Consider the following 18,419-nt stretch of genomic DNA (forward strand, 5'->3'; position numbering starts at 1 on the left):
CTGTCATAGATTGAAAAAATACAGTCTGATCAAAGTAAAAAAAAGTGTAAGCAATATGCTATCATATAAAAATGTTTTATATAAAAATGAAAAAATATTGCACAAAATAGAAAATATATTAATCTGACAGCTTTAAGTAGACTGTTATTCATTCCCAGCTCCATTTTGGAAAGGTTATGTCTTAAAAATTAATACATTACATATAATACATTTTATATATATATATATATATATATATATATATATATATATATATATATATATATATGGATGCGGTGGTGATGCTGTGGTAGCATTGTCGCCTCACAGTTAGACGTTGCCTGTTCGATTCTCAGTTAGAGCATCTTCTGTGTGGCAACATGTGTAAATGGGCATTCCTTCACTGAAGGTTGTGCGTTAGGCCCGGCAAGCCAGCACGTAAAACTCTACTGCCAATCATTAGCGGACCGGAGTTCCGCTGTGGCAACCCCTAACGGGGAAAAGCCAAAAGACACAAACAAACATATATATATATATATATATATATATATATATATATATATATATATGGTCGAATTACATTTGGTCAAAAATGATTTCAGGCAGCCCACTTCACTGAAATCTCATTTGATTGAAAGCTCATATGGTCAAATCACATTTGGTCGAAAATGGAATATAGCTCCTGCCCCACTGCAGTGCGACCCTGGAGTGAGAATATACAGTTAGAGGGGGTGGGGGGCATAGCTCCCCACATTTTGCAACTAGTTTTTACTGACATTATATGTTTCAATTTATTTTTAATGGATACGCAAGTATATAATAGTGAATACACTGCAATTATGTGGGGGGCTACGGCCTCACACCCCCCAATGTGGGGGGCTGTGCCCCCACACCCCCAACTTTATATTCTCACTCCAGGGTCACACTGCAGTGGGGCAGGGGCTATATACCATTTTCGACCAAATGGGATTCGACTAAATGGGTTTTCAGTGAAATGCATTTTCAGTGAAGTGGGCTGCCTGAAATCATTTTCGATCAAATGTAATTCGACCAAAAGCAGTAGACCCATATATATATATATATATATATATATATATATATATATATATATATATATAGATAGATAGATAGATAAAGATATAGATATAGATATAGCTATAGATACACATGCCAAGAAATGTGAAAGAAGCATACTTTCAGACACTGCATGTACATGGTATTACTGGGTACAATGTTTCCATCATTTAAGTAAAATTAATAGTTACTGCTAAAAATGTAATGGAGTAACATCCAATAGTTCATCAAACATACTTACTGAGTTGCAGGAACAAGATGAGACATAGTTGTAACATTCTGATTTTCATTGGCATCATTTGTTTCACATTTTTCAAAGGGAAAGTATGTTTCACTAGTTTATGGCAAGACCTTAAAAAGAGCATAAAAAAATAGTGACAGGATATAATATAATTAGAAAAAAAAGGTGAAAGCACAAACAACAGAAACAGTGTTTCTTTCAATGTGCATTTTTAGGCTAAACAAATTAGGAATAAAGGCAAGTATTAGGAAATGGCCAGGATAATATTTGTAATCATTAAGTAGTTTAAGACCTTTTCTGACACTGAGGATGCCAGAAAGAAACATCATCAGATATCACATTTTTGTATTTGATGAAAGCCTATTGATTACTTTAGTGCAACTCTGATCGACCTTTCAATTGTGCAAAGATGATATGCAGTGGTTAGACAGTGGAAGCTGGAATGGAATTTTCTAATGAAGAAAATACTTTAGGAAAAATAGTTCACATATTTACAATACATAAACTAACCTGGGGATTTAATAAAATCCATGTAGGAATAGTGGAAGGCCTACACAGAAGGTACCATGGCCATGTATGCAGATCCCCCTCAGCAGCACGCCTCACATAGTAATGAATGCACATTACTGAGGGAGATCAGTGTAACACAGTTAGTGAATCAGAGTAGGGAGTGTGTTACTATATACAGAGATGAATAACACACCCCCCTGTACTGTCAAAGTGCCAGATAAGATATGAATGATTGTATATGTAATAAAAAAGTTAATTTATTTTAAGTGGGTTTTTTTGTGTGTGTATTTGTGTGGCACTCTGCAGAGTGCAGCAATGGACATCTAAAAATAGAAACCAGATACATTTAATATTTAGGAAAGGTCAAGTTTAAGCATAGCTTAGCGGGTTTGCATGGTGCACCTTGGTACTTAGTGGTGCTTAAACGTAGTGGAGAGATATACATAAAAGTATAAGGGCATTTCACATGGCCATTTAGCCAAATGGTTAGAATGACAAGTTATTTTGTAAATACACAGTATGAGACATCTTTTAAATCTTGATTAATTTTTTTAAATACACAGACAGGTTATTAGATTTAGTTTGCAAATATACATTTATGAGAAGTACTATTAAACCTTGATTGAAGTTTGTATGAATACACAGACAGGGTATGAAGCATTTACATTACAAGTGCACAATTATAAGAAGTATGTGTAAACCCTTTATGGAATAATGTATGTATCCACAGACATGTTATTAAGCATTGTAGTTTGCAATTACACAATTATAAAATGTATTATTAAATCCTGCTTTGCTGCACTTAGCAAAGCTCCACTAAGCACAGCTAAGCCTTGCCAAGCACTGCTTAAACAAGGACTGTTTTAGCAGTGCTTAGCTGATTTGCTCATTGCTATGCCCGTTTAAGCATTCGGTAGCTCAGCTAAGCTGGTTTGCACACCACTAAGCATTGCTAAGCATTGCCAGTTTAAGCACTGCTTAGTTGAGCTCAGCGGGTTTGTGAAGTGCTAAGTGAAGCGCCACATTTTTAAAAATGGCCCAATGGCAGTAAAGGGTGGGAAAACAGGCTTATCTAAGTGCAACAGGTGGGAATACAGCCATAACCTGTTAGAGTTTGATCTTGGCAGAGACTATGGCAGGAGTTGGAGAGGGTGCGTGCTTCTGGGCACAGAGGTAGGGCATTCTGGAGTCCAGGGTCATGTTTGGACTCCTTGTAAAATGCCATGATGTCTGGCTGCTGCAGGGCCAGTACCAGGGGTTGGAATACAAATTGGAGGCCTAGGACCAGCTGTCACGTGATCTCAGCAGTGCAACTGGTATCCCCCACACAGGTGATCAGGTGCATCATCATTATAATGACCTAAAGTGTCGTAAGGGGGAGCTCTTGGCCACCTGGGTCCAAGATGCTGAGACAGGACTGTCCCACCAGTTTGTAAGTATTGTTATCATTGTTTTACCAAATTCTACTATGAATGTGTGAAAGACACGTATGCATAATGGTGTGTTTCTCTCCCCACAGCTGCAGAGGAGAGAGCTCGCAACCTGGAGGCCCATGCAGGGTGCCTGGCCAGGTTGTGCTGTGGATGTGGTGAGTACAGATGTATCTTGCAATCTATAGTCATATAAACAAGAAAGAGTAAATTAGTAACTGCCAGTAGGTATATTCATGCTTGATTGTACTGCAATGAATGTGATCATAGCCCTGGCCTGATATAAGTGAGTAATGCCAGGTAGAGTTCAATAAAGATGAAAGCATGAAACCTGATAATGTTAAGGAAATAAAGTTTCTACTGCATTAATAATGTTAAGGAAATAACGTTTCTACTGCATTAATAATGTTAAGAAAATAAAGTTTCTACTGCATTACTAATGTTAAGGAAATAAAGTTCTACTGCATTAATAATGTTAAGGAAATAAATTTCTACTGCATTACTAATGTTAAGGAAATAAAGTTTCTACTGCATTAATAATGTTAAAGAAATAAAGTTCTACTGCATTAATAATGTTAAGGAAATAAAGTTTCTGCTGCATTAATAATGTTAAGGAAATAAAGTTTCTACTGCATTACTAATGTTAAGGAAATAAAGTTCTACTGCATTAATAATGCTAAGGAAATAAAGTTCTACTGCATTACTAATGTTAAGGAAATAAAGTTACTACTGCATTACTAATGTTAAGGAAATAAAGTTTCTACTGCATTAATTGTGGAATTATAGCTGTATTGCAACACCTGCATTATTGAACTGTTCATCATAAAATGCTGTAGACATATAACAATCACTGAATGAAGGCTCCTCTAATAAAGCTGTGTTGTGCAATATGTGTGTATTTTAGGCTGTTGGTCATGAAATTGAGTATTACATCTGCTGTGAAGTAAAAACAGGAATAATACCACTAAGTGACTGAAGGTTTGCTATTAAAGAGTGTTTTGCTAAACTGTAGAAGTGGAGCTGTACTACAAGATATAATGCATAATGATATTTGTTCTGCACTAAGAACTGAGCCAATAATAGGAACACCCAAGGTATTTTGCGTATTTCAGGATTGTCTTGTGTTAACCATTGCTTTTCAGCTATATGCATTCCTGCTCTTAGGTAAGCTGCTGCAGGCAAACATGAAAGTATAATAGCTGTAGACTGCAAATATACCATCTGCAACTGCATATAGGTCAGTTAGTCAAAACAGCAGCACTCTGATATGGTCTGTACACATCACACATATTCCCACCCACTAGGGTTTAATTGACTACACCTGCATTCTATGTATTAATGCACAGATCACCTACTATCTCTGTCATGCATGAATCTCATGCATGTGTGCTCAAGTGTCACTGTAGTCTTGTATAACACTCTACATTTATTACAATGTCATGTTTTGTTACCAGGTGAGCTCTAGGCACATATCAGTCAATCACATAGCTCTCAACCTGAAAACATCAAAAATTTGGGCAAAAGCCATGAAAAATAGGTACAACTCTGTATGCTGATTAACATAAAAATTGCATAGATAATTGTGTAACCCCACCCACTCTGATGGAATTGTGGGATACCAACTTTAAAACACAAAATGAAGAACAGACAACCAAAATATGGCCCCATAGTCCTCCTGTAGCCATTCCAACATCCCATTACTTGGTTATGTTGTCCCATTTACCATAAACACTATAATGTGCATATACTGCTTTACTTCTACAATGATTATTTGGATTTCACTTAAACCTTTTATTTTATATTTTATAGCACAAACACTAATATACATCTGCTAAATAAAGCAATACAGTCTCACAATGAAAATAGACTTAGTATTAAAACTTCTCTGCCCTTGAAACTCACATTCATTGAAACAGCATTGAAACCCACATTCAAAGAAAATGCATCTGGCCAGTGGTGGATAAAGATTACCTTTGGGCTGTTTTCAAATCATAGGCCCCTTGCACATGAAACATATATGTATTCTTTGATATACCTTCCTGACTGTATTAAACTATATTCCTTGTATAATACAGCACACTTGTTAGAGCACGTTTTGAATGTATTGTTTTGAACATTTTTTCAGTAAGCAATAAAACAATATGCATGAATGAATAATGAGAAAACTGCCCAATTCAGAACATTTCCATCATAAAAGTCTACTCAAACTTCTACAATCCATTAGTAAATATCAGTAAATATGCACAATCTCTGCAGAACCAAAAATGCCATCTAAATAATTCCACATTAAAGAGATCTGTAACTACTGAAGAAGTTGCTGCTAGCAAACAACTTTATATTTCATTGTTTCATCTACAATTAAAGTGCCTGCTGCCCTTGAGGAATAAATTTCCTATGTTACATTAAAAAATAAGTAGGAACCAAGAAACAAACAGTGAAAAAGCTCTCAAGCCAAGGAACCAATGCTGCTTTAACGTTCTTTATTTAAGACAAAACGTTTTCGCCCCTGCTATGCAGTAAGCTTCATCAGAAACATACAAAAAAAATGCAACACATTTTTATATATAGTGCAGGCATGATGTCATTTCCTTCCAAACCAATATATTCAATAAAACAAGGGGTATGTCCTTCTAAAACCAAAATAAAACCATCCTTAGCAAATAAAAAACTATTGCAAACTAATGGCAATAAGTATTAGATTAAAAATACATATTATATGTATTAAATAGAATTATGTACCAAATACTTATAAACAAATTAATTAATGTTATAGTATAAATAAATGTACATTTAGAGAATATGCTCGTAAAAGAACTATCTCTGATAGCTTTTATATCTGAGTACTGAGGAGATGTTACAAGCCTCATTTAGACCAGGGTAAGAGTAGGCGTCAACCCCAATTTGCCACTCTAATTCCCTGGTCTCTAAGTAAAGTGACAAGGGGCCACCCCTAGGGCCACTTTTAACATGCTCAATGCCCATAAATTCAAACCTATGCCCAATGTTGTGGACAATGTGTTTGGATAAAGCATTGTCCATTTTTTTGTTCTTTATTGCATAGAGATGTTGATAGATCCGATCACTAAATTTACGATCAGTTTTCCTTATGTAAAAGCACGGGCAACAAACACAGAAAGCAGCATAAACAATTGACTTCGTATTACAATTGATCTTAGAATGTATGTTATATTTCTTATTCCTTATTGTAAACGAATTACCAGTTCTCAAGTGTTTACATCTATTGCAAGAGCCACAAGGGCAGTTACCTACTTGTCTAGATAGTGCTGTAAGCAAACTAGGTCTTTGCAATAATTCCTTTAGGTTTTTCCCTCTTCTATAAACAATAGAGGGAGATGGACCTAATTTCTTAAGTAATACTGAACTGTTGTAAATGAAATACCAGTTCTTTTTAATGATGGCACGAATGGGGCCAACCTCTCTACAAAAAGTAATCACAAGGCTAGTACAAAAGTCAATTGGTGGTTGTACCAAAGAGGCGCTAGCGATACTGGGATCAAGCATTTCTAAATTGCTCACATTGGTCGTGTCACATGTCATTGTTAACTCTGGGATGTTAGGAACTAACAAAGGTTTGTAAAAGCCGAGTGATCTTTTCATAGTTACCTCATCAGTAAGCTCATCAATTAAAATGTGCGGATAGCCCCTGTTGATAAACAAATCTTTCAAAAAAGCACACTCAGTTATAAATAATTCTACAGTTTTGATAATATTACTGAAAAATTAAAAATTCTGGACAACAACATGTTAAAGATAAAGAAATTGCAGCTGGAAGTGGCCTACTTCCAGCAATGTTTGGCAGAGAAAACAATACCTAAGGGGCTAAGGAGTTCTTTCTCTCCCACTTCTCTCCTTACAGACCCGAATTTCTTGGATGATTTGACCTCATTGTTCAATCGACAAGGTGCTGAGCTGCTTAATCTGATGATAAAGCACTATAACAATCATATAACACATCTTTTGATTGAAACTGAGGAACTCGATAAGACAATTAGGTTGGATACCAATTTTCTTCGTTATAAATACGACTATCAGCGTATTTTTTCAAGCATAGATGCTCTTATTGTTAAATTAAAGCACAATAAATCCAAGAAACTTGCGAGGGACAGGAAAGCCTACCAACAGGGCATAGCTTACCCTAACATCACTAGGAATACTACCAATAACACTAACCTTAATGATGATAGTACCGGGCAAAATGATATGCCTTCTACATCTAGTAGTGATGATTACCACCAACAAAGCAACAGTGACTCTTGCCCCCCGAATGAGGGATTAAGGAGAAGTAACCAGATAAAAGCCAACAACCAGAGATATAATAACAATTCCAACAACAAACTCCAACAGGGCCCTTTTTTAGGGGTCCGGAACAAGAAACCCCAGCAACGCTCGAAGTACAACAATTAATTCCATTTAATTTTCTTGATGATGTTTCCCTTGACAATTCTTCTAAACCAGTCATCCTTTTAAATAGAAAAGGGGACTTCAAGGTTTATAATTTTTCTAGCGTTTGTATCGACCAAGACTTGGTCGAACTATTGTCAAGGGGTATTACTTTTGTACCTGACCAGAAGCCTATTTTGGCTAAAATGTTGATCGACCTCAAATGCTATGTGCGTAAATTGAACTTAAAACTTCTTTTTGAAAATGACGCACATAGTGAACGCCCTCTGTTTAAATTACTTAGTACTTTCAACCCACCTCTTCACCCCATTTTAAGCATCTTTGAAAATGTGTGTGAATTGGACCTCAGACATCTCTTTGATAACATACATGTTTTTGGCTATCAAAGTAATATCTCTCATGATCAAAAATCCGCACTCGACCTTTTAAGCCAACTACCTGTCAGGGTTATGAAACCTGACAAAGGTGGGGGTTTGGTTGTTTTTGATATTTGTGATTACAATAGGAGAATGCACCTTGTCTTAGATTCACCTGCTTATGAACGATCTTCACTTAATGAGATGTCGGGTGCATATAGAAAAATTAGTGGTTACCTTAGGGACCTATTTATTGATGGTTTGATTGACATTGACACCTTTAATTTTATCAACATCTCCTCCCCAAAAGTTCCCGTGATGTTTGGCATCCCCAAATTACATAAGGACCTGGTGGACCCACCATTACGGGCTTTGGTTGATGGTAGATGTTCTGTCACTCATCCATCAGCAAGGGTCATTGATGGGATCCTTAGGAAATATCTTAAGGGTATCCCTGCCATCTGTAAGGACTCTTGGTCATTTTTAGAATCTATCAACAACATTGGGTTTGACACTTCCTTCAACTTCATCACCATCGACGTAGTTGATTTATACACGTCGATTCCACATCTGGAAGCAGTTGAATGGGTCGACCTCATGTTGGTTAGTCTTGGTGCCACTAAGGAAGAAATCTCTATAGTTACACAACTACTTGATATCATCCTTTCTTCCAACTTTTTCCTTTTCGACAACCAGTACTACCTGCAGAAACAGGGAATTGCAATGGGCTCACCCTGTGGTGGCAGTGTAGCTAACATGGTGGTTGCTTATTGGGAAAATGAATTTTTTAGAGTGAACCCCCAGCTTAAGGATAAGGTTAAATACTATACCCGCTTTTTGGACGATGTGTTCATACTGTTTGATGGTAATGAAAGTGATGCAGTTAACCTTTTAAAACTGATGAATGACTCTTCTACTTTTTTGAAATTTACTTCCAAATTCTCTCTTACTGACATCGATTACTTGGATGTCAAACTTGTGAAGGATGTTCATAACAACTGTTATTCATCTTGCATCTACAGGAAGTCTACCTACTGTAATAGCTTTCTCCATTACTCTAGTAACCACCCCCCAAAACAGAAAAGATCCATCGTCAAAGGCCAGTTGGTCAGGGCTGCACGAATGTGTAGCACTGTAGAATTATTTATAACTGAGTGTGCTTTTTTGAAAGATTTGTTTATCAACAGGGGCTATCCGCACATTTTAATTGATGAGCTTACTGATGAGGTAACTATGAAAAGATCACTCGGCTTTTACAAACCTTTGTTAGTTCCTAACATCCCAGAGTTAACAATGACATGTGACACGACCAATGTGAGCAATTTAGAAATGCTTGATCCCAGTATCGCTAGTGCCTCTTTGGTACAACCACCAATTGACTTTTGTACTAGCCTTGTGATTACTTTTTGTAGAGAGGTTGGTCCCATTCGTGCCATCATTAAAAAGAACTGGTATTTCATTTACAACAGTTCAGTATTACTTAAGAAATTAGGTCCATCTCCCTCTATTGTTTATAGAAGAGGGAAAAACCTAAAGGAATTATTGCAAAGACCTAGTTTGCTTACAGCACTATCTAGACAAGTAGGTAACTGCCCTTGTGGCTCTTGCAATAGATGTAAACACTTGAGAACTGGTAATTCGTTTACAATAAGGAATAAGAAATATAACATACATTCTAAGATCAATTGTAATACGAAGTCAATTGTTTATGCTGCTTTCTGTGTTTGTTGCCCGTGCTTTTACATAGGGAAAACTGATCGTAAATTTAGTGATCGGATCTATCAACATCTCTATGCAATAAAGAACAAAAAAATGGACAATGCTTTATCCAAACACATTGTCCACAACATTGGGCATAGGTTTGAATTTATGGGCATTGAGCATGTTAAAAGTGGCCCTAGGGGTGGCCCCTTGTCACTTTACTTAGAGACCAGGGAATTAGAGTGGCAAATTGGGGTTGACGCCTACTCTTACCCTGGTCTAAATGAGGCTTGTAACATCTCCTCAGTACTCAGATATAAAAGCTATCAGAGATAGTTCTTTTACGAGCATATTCTCTAAATGTACATTTATTTATACTATAACATTAATTAATTTGTTTATAAGTATTTGGTACATAATTCTATTTAATACATATAATATGTATTTTTAATCTAATACTTATTGCCATTAGTTTGCAATAGTTTTTTATTTGCTAAGGATGGTTTTATTTTGGTTTTAGAAGGACATACCCCTTGTTTTATTGAATATATTGGTTTGGAAGGAAATGACATCATGCCTGCACTATATATAAAAATGTGTTGCATTTTTTTTGTATGTTTCTGATGAAGCTTACTGCATAGCAGGGGCGAAAACGTTTTGTCTTAAATAAAGAACGTTAAAGCAGCATTGGTTCCTTGGCTTGAGAGCTTTTTCACTGTTACATTAAAAAATAATAAGCTAGTAATATTGCCATAGGGAATAGATGGCAAACTGATAACAGGTTCATGAACCACAAAAAAAAATCACACAATGTGATATAATATCCAAAATAAAAAATAGAAAAGTTATCACCTCATCAAATTCCAAGTGAAACAGATGTTTATTAAAGCACAATTCCCAACAAGACTTCATCCGCCAAATAATCCACAGGAACCTACACATTTATTGGTTTCTGTAATAATTGTCTATCCTGCCTTGATAGTTGGAACCTGTCCATTGTTGTTTCTGTCTCCCATAAGGAACAAAGTTCTTGGTTTTGTTCTGAAGGCATTCTGACCATCTCAAAGGGACTTGGTCTAAAAAATATTCATTAGTGTCACTATAGTCACCAGCTGCTGTATATATTACAATGGTTGCATACTAACAAACCTTGTTGAATTATCTATGTTGCTGGCCTTATGCCATAACTGTTACTGTTACACTGTTACTATACTGACTGTTATGTCACTTATTGTTGTGTTCCATATGCTATGCAGTGTTATGTTACTGGGTTAATTGTAACATTCTGGCATGCTGTTATAACTAACTAAATGTTCTGTTCATTACTAACCTATACACTTTGAAATACTTCAATACTATAGCTCGACTGGGTAGGCTGGCTCCTGGTGATCCGCCAACCCTACCTCAGCCAGCCATGGCACTGGGTTCCAGCATGCCTGGGACCCAACCTGGTGCTGCCCCCTCTGCTGGTCCTGCACAACCTATGGGTGGAACCACCTCAGGGCATGGGACCTGTCTCCCCCCGGAGCGAGTGTGAAGATGGAGTTGTCACCCAGCAACAGCTACCAGGGATGGTGTGCAGGACCATGCACCATGGGTATGAAGATCATCTGCTTCAGATTGAGGTTAGACTGGCCAACCTGGAGGGGCAAGGTGGCCCCAGCACCCAGCCCCCAGCACAGCCACCATTGGGGCATTGAAGGAACAATGTTGACTGTCCATGGGTGGGGGGACTCAGTCTCACTGCTGCCATCTGGGGCACATGGCTCTCTGATTCCACAACACCCTCCCAGTCCAATTTGTTTACCCCCTTATGTGTCATACACCGCTCCTGTATGCTGTCTTGTCTGACTTGTCTGTTTACAAATGTAACCTCTCCTACCCAACTTACCTCCCTACATGTACCTATATCCCTTCCCCAACATCCCATGCTCTCCTTAAAAAAAATGGGCATCTGTCCCACAAAAAAATTATCACCCCATACATAGCTCTCCATTTTGCACCCAGATCCGCTGGACACACTTTACTCATTACATGAATCAATCAACACATTTATGTTGTCCTCAGAGGCTCCAAATTCCAAATTGTCTACATCCTGCACAGCTGTTGCTGTACAAGAAATGGAGAGCTACTGTCCTTCGCTACACCCATCCTGCACATTCCTACCTGCCTTTCACAGAGCTTTCCCCCTGCTTGCCCCCATTTCACCACTTTCCTATCACCGTTTTTTTTTTTTCTTTTTTTTTTTTTGGAATTAGCATGGGTTTAAGTGGGGCAAAGCAGCATGGAATGCCACTCAAACCCATGCAAACCCACTTAAAATGGCTTAATCACCTTCTGTGCTTCTGACACTGTTAGGCACATCTGCAAAATGCTTGCTCCTGCCATGTCTCGAACTGGGGACCCTGTCAAATACAGCACAGTGTATTAGCCCACTAGGCCACTCAGCTATGAAATAAAACACCTGTTTCCATAAACATATCCTGATTGCCAATGACACACTGCTTGTACATATAATGGGAAAATTGACAGTGTACTTTGGACTATGATGCAGACAGCAAACCAGTACATGGCTATATAAATAATGATGGATGTAAGTGAAGTCTAGAATATTAGGTATAGCTGGCAACTGCACAGACTGTTGTAGAATGTCCACAGTTGTGCCACCTACTGTTAGCACAGCTGTCAGAAAACGTATTCTGTGTGTTGAAGTACTGACAAGTCAATACAGATTGAGGTTACAAAATCATGACAGACAGTTCAGTGTTACACGTCATACCCATCGGAACACACATGCTAATGCCAATCCTGTGTAACAGACTGTATGTATGCACATATATCTTGCAAATACACCTGCTGCAGTATTCACTCAGTAGCTTAGTCTGTTAAATTCCTAGTATGCTGTACATTGTGCCATCCACAGTCCTGAATTTGAAGCCAGTGTGTTACACTTCAATTACATGCTTGTGAATACAACAAATAATGACTGAGTCCTGCAATTTTAACCAAAACAGAATGCTGCTACTCCATTAACTGCTACCCATCTTAGCACATCAAAGGTCTGTAGGTATGGATACACTGCACAAATATGTATAGGTTACCTATAGGTCATCTTCCACTTTCTGATTGGCACTGTTACATAACATATGCAACTTAAGCACATGCCTCACCTGGACTGTTATGGGTACCCTCACTCTAGCTATGCTGTAACAACAGAGCTGACACTGCTCCCTCACTGACACATACAGCTTGTTGTTCTCCAATGTGTTCACACTCCCCAGTATGACTCCTGGGCAAAACGCAGCAGCTGCAGCCTGCAACATATGTGGCAGTATGTTCAGCTACCTACTACAGACCCACCATACCTCACAACTGCCTAGAACAAGGGATCCACACAACACCCATACATAAAGTGGGGGGGCAAAAGTCAAGCAACAGGGATATGTGTCACAGTCTTCCCCTACAAACATACACAGCTGATAAACCAATAGCTACTGTAGCAGCATGCATATCCTGATGTCTATAAAATATGATACTCACATCTGTCTTCCCCCTTACTGACCTCAACCCACATTGTTTAACACTAAACTGCCACATCATCAGAAAGTCTGTTCACAATGGCCAAACATAGCATGCAAAACTGTGGGCATACCACATAAACCCAACAGTGGACAGTATTTCTACCTACCCTCTGCAATGCCATAGTCTTCACACCCTGATAATGTCTATCTCACAGACTAAGAAAGGGGCCAAGGTTTACATGAAGGCCTTAAATATAGTACTCTTGTGTCATGCATAAAAGTGCAACCCAGCTATTAGCAAGTCTGAGGCACAGATTGGTGCACAGGTAATCACCTGTTCATGAGCATTACCTACAAAAGGCAGGCAGCTGCCTATGGTAAACAGGTCTGTGACTTTCTTTACAAATACAGACTGTGATTTCACAAGCATTATTCTTCAGGATTTCTGCACAAAAAGGACTACAGCACTCTACCAAGTATGTAATAGAGGTCCCCATGTAATGGGATGCAGATGGGAGGATACAGTTATGGGGAATAGGGATTACAACATCAGACCTGTAGTACATATTTTGGAATGACATGCTCCTGATAATCAGCTGTGCAGCACCTACAAACTTCTCTGTCAACTCTGCCTGCTGTGACGTACATCACAGCTCTGGCCCACTGAGTCCCTGCTACAATGGTCGGCTCCTGTAAAAACGCTACTTGCCTGTGTGTTAGACAATGGTGACAGCAAGTAATGGTGGACACAGCTGGAATATCACATGATGTACTGTCATTCAGCTCCTCTCAGCATGTGAATGTCACACAGGAATAGTTCAAACATTGTACAGGTATCCCTGACTGTCCCTGATGTACTCTGGCTAAGTCACTGTGTATTCAACATCCATATCTCTTTGCTTGAGAGCTATGGCTAGCATACCTGGTGACCCCTACAGCAGGACTTCAGGTCATAGCCAACAGTAGTGGGGGGACACAGGCCTGACCTCAGTGAAATAGTGTACATATTGATCTTACAAAGAAAGTGAATGAATACAGTAACAGATATTATTGTACCATAACTGCTTTCTGAGGGTTCTGGCACATGACAGCCAGATTCCCCACACGCTGAGAACAACAATTATGTATTGTCCAACTGTTTTCCAGACATCCACATTTTTCTGGAAGAGAGTCCACATATATCAGGCACATGTACGCATTCTGCAAACATCTGTGTACTGCAGAAGTTGGACATCTACAGGGAAGATACCCTACAGCATGTTTGCAGTGCTGTCTGTCATTATGTTGCATGGATGTCAGTGGGCTGTCCCCAGTATATTTGTAGTAACACTCACATATTTGTCGGATGGTGGTTGTATGACATGGTACTGGGATGTCACCCATAGGGGACACACCACATTAGACAGCATTGATGGGAGTGGAGACATAGCAACACACTCTGTCACAGCACACAGGGCCATAACTGGTATTCATAGGATCATAGAATCATAGGAGGTTACTCACCTATTGGCCCTGAGGTCCTTATAAGCCTAACCAAGAGTTTAGCCCATGTTTATACAAGTCAGCACCCAATGCCCCAGTCCAATAGGGACACGGGTGGAATCCTAAGGGTGTATTTCCTGTTTCCTATCCAGTTATCCAGGTTGTGCTTGAAAAGGGGCAAAAAGGTACTGTGCTTGAAATGGAGAGGGAGTATATTCCACAGATGGGGGAGTCTTTGGGACACAAATCTGTTCTGCTAACAAGTACTGTTGATGTCACAGACCAGGTTGAGGGCGTGGATGTGGGTTACTCGAGTGGAGCTTGACTAGCAGATATGCAACAGTCCCATCAAGGTGGGGTCCATGATCGCCTTGTATGCCAGACAGAGGTCACCTCTGAGGAGTCTGTATGAAACTGAGTAGAGGAATAAGGCCCTGGATTCACCTGGTGAGGAACCTCTGTGGTGTCTCCAGCTGCTGCATGTGCTTTACAAGGTACATGCTGAAAGGGGCATTGTACTCAATAATGGGCCTTATAAGGTAAGTATACAGGAATGTTGTGACCTTTTTGTCCCAGGATGAGATACCATTACTCATGAAGTGGGCCATGTAGAAGGCTTTCCGTACAACAGAAGCAATATGGTGGTCAAAATTCAGGTCGCTATCAACCTGTGTGCCCAAATCCCTCATAACTGATTACGTGCTTAGGACATTGTTATTAATGTGATAAATTGTGGGGATGTCACTCTCCTCAAAGGAGATGATGATGCATATTGTGTTATTCAGCTTGAGGCCATGTTTCTGGCACCAGTCAGTTGTCTGAGTGAGACCATCTTGGAGGATGTCCACATCACTAGGGGATTTGGTTACAGCACCCAGCATGCAGTTATCTTCAAACTTCGTCAACCATAGACCACTGGTTTTGCCCTGCACCTCAGAAAAAGTATATATCAAGTAACAGAGGCCTCAAGACAGAACCCTGGGGTGCACCACTTGTTATGGGTCTACTGCTTGAGGTGGCTTCCCCTATTTTGACTAGGTGGGTTCTATCAATGAGCCAGTTTGTTACCCATCTGGTAACATATGGATTGCTGCCTAGTTGGCAGAGTTTATCTATTATGGCTGAGTGGGGAGTAGTGTCAAAGGCTTTGGCCAGGTCAAGGTAGGTTGTGTGCACTGTCCTCCCCTCGTCCATTGTTTTGGTGACTGCCTCAAAGAAGTTGACCAAATTTAACAGACATGATCTCCCCTTGACAAAGCCAAACTGCCTGGGATCGAGTGTTTGGAGGTTGCCAATGCCCTTGTTAATGAGGTTCATGATAATCCATTCCATGGCCTTGCAGATCAGGCTAGTTAGGCTAATGAGTCTATAATTTCTCAGATTGGTGGATGCTCCACCTTTGTGCAAAGGGATGACAGTGGCTGTCCTCCACTCAACTGGGACAAAGCCAGTACTCAGCCTTTGGTTGACTAGGATGCCTAAATGGTGCTGCAAGTTCCTGTCTGAGTTCATGTAGGATGCAGCCCGGAATGTTATCGGGTCCCACGGAGGCTGTATTATTTTCCTTTGAGACAGTAGTGATTACCTGTTCCCTACATATAAAGGGAAGGGGCAGGTACTGGGGATGTCCTGATCTACTGACTGGGGGGACAGAGGGGTGAAGTTTTCACTGAATCTGTCATCCAGCAAGTTTGCTATATCTACAGCATTTGTATATGTGGTGTCCTTGGTCACCACTTCTGAACAGATCTGGGTGCTTCCTTTGAGGTTGTGGACATATGTGAAGAAAGACATGATTGTCTGTAGTAGATGTCACCATTTTGGACTCGAAATTTGCTTTGGAGGATTTCAGTAGTGCTCCTATTTGTTTGTTCAGGATAAGGAGACATTGCTTCCAATTAGGCACCTGCTCCTTCTTGGTGTTGGACAGCAATTTTTTCCTCTTGTTATACAGTTTATTTATTGCAGATGTCCACCAGACAAGTTTACTTATCCTTGCAGAGGATGATGTAGTCCTGTTGGGTATTCCTGATTCCATGCATCTATATACATGCTCGTATAGTGCTTTGGTGCAGTTTTGGATATTGGTTCCAGTTCCTACAGAGGGGGCTGTGAAGCTGTTTATACCATCCTTCAGGAGGCTGTAATCAACTTTGGAGACTTTTTTTTATGTCTGACCCTAGCTAGATGGGTATTGTGGGAGATGATGACTTTGAAAGTGACCACTTTATGGTCAGATCTTACCAAGGAGTATGACACTGTATGGATGCTGCAGTGGTTACTCATGTTGTTTAATACCATGTCCAAAATATTTTCACCTCTTATGGAGGTATCATTTAACTGTTCAAAGGTGTTTGCATTGGCAACATAGATGAATCTCTGGGCATTTGTGTTCTGGCATGAGTAGTTCTTCCAATCTATGTTTGGGTAATTAAAGTCACCCAGGATAAGCATAAAGGGTTGAATTCTGATAGAGTTGAACAGGACCATATAGGTGGAATGGGCATCTTGAGTCAGATTTGGGGGCTGGTAGCTAGCTATGATTTGAATACAGGTCTTGTCAATAGTTTACTGTACCTTGATTGTCTCCTGTGCATCATACTGTTTGACCAGCCTGAAAGTGTGTATGTCTGATATATATTGAAACTCCACCTCCTTTGGCTTTACTGCCCACATTTTGGGGTATGAATGTATGATAGTATGGGTAACCAGGTAAGGCTGGGGTGCTCTCCATAGCTGTGAACCAGGTTTCTGTGACTGCACAGATGTCAGCATTTTTCAGGGTTAGGAATGCTTGCAATGAGTGCAGTTTCATGTTTAGACTCCTAGCATTTAGCAGCATGACCTTTAAGTTGTGTTTTGTTGATATTTTTATGTTGATAGTTTTAACCTCATCAGTTTTCCTACAAAAAGCACTATGGGGGAGGCATGAACCTTTGCCAGAAGCCTGAAGCCCAGGTGAGACAGAAGCAGGCCATCTCTGGCAAAGCATCATAGTCTGTCGATTATATCTTACCAGGCTGTCAGGTACTGGACCCCCCTGGAATGGCACGAGAAACTAAGCCAATTGTTAAAGTCAATTATTTCCTGTTTGTATTGAGGCATCATTCTGGGTGATGGCAGAAAGCTGCTTAAGGCTAGGGACATACCTGCCTTGGACACATAATCAGCAAGCTCAATCATGTCTCCCTTCATATAGTCCAGGCAGGTACATTTCAAGTCATTCACACTAACATGGACTATGACAGAGTTATAACAGTACCTGTTGTTGAGAGACTTCAGTGCATATGCAATATGGCAGATTCTGGCACCTGACACACAACTAACCGTGACTTTCGTCTTATCCAGCCTGGAGAGAGGCACATCTGTGTCTCTCACAATGGAGTCTCCTATGACTAATATGTTGGGTTTATGTTGAAGCCTTAGTGGCTGTGAGACACAGGTGTGTGGAGTATGCAAGGCATGTGGTATGGAGGGCTGTGGAGATTGTGTGTGTTTTTGCCTCAGAGGTCTCCTTTGTTTGGGTATGTTTATGTTGAGGACCTCTGCATATGTGAGTGTGTGTTGTGTAGGTGTGGGTGGTAATTGAGGTGTAGTGATTGTGTTGACAACCTTTTCTGTGCCAGATATGCTGGCTTGAAAGGGAGAGAGCATGCACTCTAGGTTCCTAATGTAATTGCATCTCTCACAAATTGTGTTCCTA

At 39.6% G+C, this 18,419-nt stretch overlaps 1 long non-coding RNA gene across 1 annotated transcript in view; it reads right to left on the minus strand.

The window, feature by feature from the left end:
• Positions 1-1,398, minus strand: part of LOC122810085 — a 132,226-nt gene extending 130,828 nt beyond the window's left edge. Inside the window, exon 1 of the long non-coding RNA XR_006366053.1 lies at positions 1,295-1,398. This is a non-coding gene — a long non-coding RNA (uncharacterized LOC122810085). The remainder of the gene's footprint in view (positions 1-1,294) is intronic.
• Between the last annotated feature and the right edge of the window lie 17,021 nt (positions 1,399-18,419).

Source organism: Protopterus annectens, chromosome 8.part1 (assembly GCF_019279795.1).
Source record: "Protopterus annectens isolate FY-2018-M chromosome 8.part1, PAN1.0, whole genome shotgun sequence".
NCBI lineage: Eukaryota > Metazoa > Chordata > Ceratodontiformes > Protopteridae > Protopterus > Protopterus annectens.